The sequence below is a fragment of the Ailuropoda melanoleuca genome, chromosome X, assembly GCF_002007445.2.
Source record: "Ailuropoda melanoleuca isolate Jingjing chromosome X, ASM200744v2, whole genome shotgun sequence".
Classification (NCBI taxonomy): Eukaryota; Metazoa; Chordata; class Mammalia; order Carnivora; family Ursidae; genus Ailuropoda; species Ailuropoda melanoleuca.
In genome coordinates, this window is record NC_048238.1 from 74,365,864 (window position 1) to 74,367,795 (window position 1,932).

Genomic DNA, 1,932 nt, shown 5'->3' on the forward strand with positions numbered 1-1,932 from the left:
GTCTGTATCGTGTCTGTACTGATCTTTCTGCTCGAGGTTTGGTCTAGGTGTCTTGCTGCCCAGTGATAGCTCTTCCATGTCTCCGGACCGTTAGCTGCACTGTTAAGCCAACAGAAGACCTTGGCCGCAGTTTTATTCCACGGTAAGAACTTAAGAAGTCTGGTGTTTACTGAGAACTAGATACGGTGGGATTCTGTGCCTTATCCCTGGGTTACAGCACGTGTCAGGCCGCTGGATCTCTGGTTCTTATCCCCGGGGCTAGAAATTCAGTACTTTCTCATAGGAAGAGCAGAGTTTCTATAATTTATTCATTGGGAACCAATTTTGCCATGCAAAATTCCCTCCATCAGTAGTAGAAACACGTGTGGCATTTAATTTCAGGCCTTCTAATTAAAAACCGGGGAAGATAAATGTGTACAATTGAAGAATGAATTATAACGCATTCCAAAACATTCGGTGGGGTTTTTGGGTGGTTTTGTTTTTTTTTTGTTTTTTGGTGTTTTTTTTTTTTTTGAGCCTCGTTAAATAAGAGTGTTCTTTTACTTCGGGAGAAGCCACATGCTTCTGAAGCTTTGCGCAGAGCGCCTCTTTCTCTTTGAAGCCTGGTTCTGCTTTTGTTTGCCTGGGTTGGGCTTTATGTTGAATATTGGGATATCAACTTTACGGTGAGTCTTTTGGGGAAAAAAAGAAAGGGGGGGTGGTGATTCAAAAGGGACTGAGGTGGGCTCTGAAGTGTGTGCCCCTGAGCCGCTAGCCCTCTTTCACCTCATCCGGTCTTTACTCCAGGAGCCCCTGACATGAGACCGTGCCTTAACCTGCCGACCATGCAGTTTGCTGAGGTACTGGATCAGTGGGTCAGGGCTTGCTGTGTCCCAACATTTTGGCTCTACTGTGGGCCCCCTTGGGTAATCCAGTTCCTAGAATGAGGTGGTAAGGTCATTCAGGAAAGGCCCACTTGGTCCCCACCTCTGGCCCCTCTGCCTGGGGGAGGGTTAGTATTCAGTTCCCTGTGACACCCAGGAAGTGCCATAAGCACCTCTTTTTTTGCCTCTAGTGGAAGAGCCCCACGTGCCCTGGAAGGCAGGTGATTCTCGACTACGGAACAGCAGTGGGAACAGACCTGGCGGGGTGGGAGAGGGAAGCACTGAAGCCAGAGTGGGCCTGCTCCCGGAATGGCCAGATGACGGCCTCTGAGCGGGAGGCATCCCCAGCTTCTACTCCACGTCCCTCACCTTCCACCCTCTTATCCAGAGGAGTGATTCCTTGGAACAACGCCAACCTCACCAAGTCCCCAAGCTAATGCCTTTATAAAAGATTCATCTCAAATTGGGGCTGCTGGTCTCCCTGCCAGACTGGGAATAGAAGCGTTTTCTGCTAAAGAGTTTATTTAATTGGACCGTTAATAGCATGTAGCCCTACCTGAGGGTTATTAGGATCATGGAAAAAGCCTGCAGTTAAAAAAAGATTTGCCCCTCTTAGCAGTCTTGCCTCCTACCATCTCTTCCTAGCTCTTGGTTGTGGGGGAGGGGAAGAGGCTTCTGGAAAGGAATCTGGTTATTGGAGGCATCTCCTCCCACAAAGAACTCTGGAAGTGAGGATGAAGGGAGATGGTTCTGCACTGCTGGTGCCCAGTGCTGCCCCCCCCAACCCTTGCACAAACCAAAGACCACTGAGGGAGTAAATGCCCTATTGGTGAAAATAGCCATTACATTCGGTTGGAAGGGGGAGCCAGCCTCCTACCTTTCAGTCTGCACCTCTGGCCTCCAGCCAGATGCATCCTAGGGATGCCAAAACCCGCCCCACCCCCCGCCCATCACATGATAACTGAGGTCACCAGAGTCCTCTATACTGCCCTCAATAGCTGCAAATGGGAGAAGGGAGGATTAGAATTAATACAACCATGGGGCAGGAACATACTGGAAGTTAATTCAC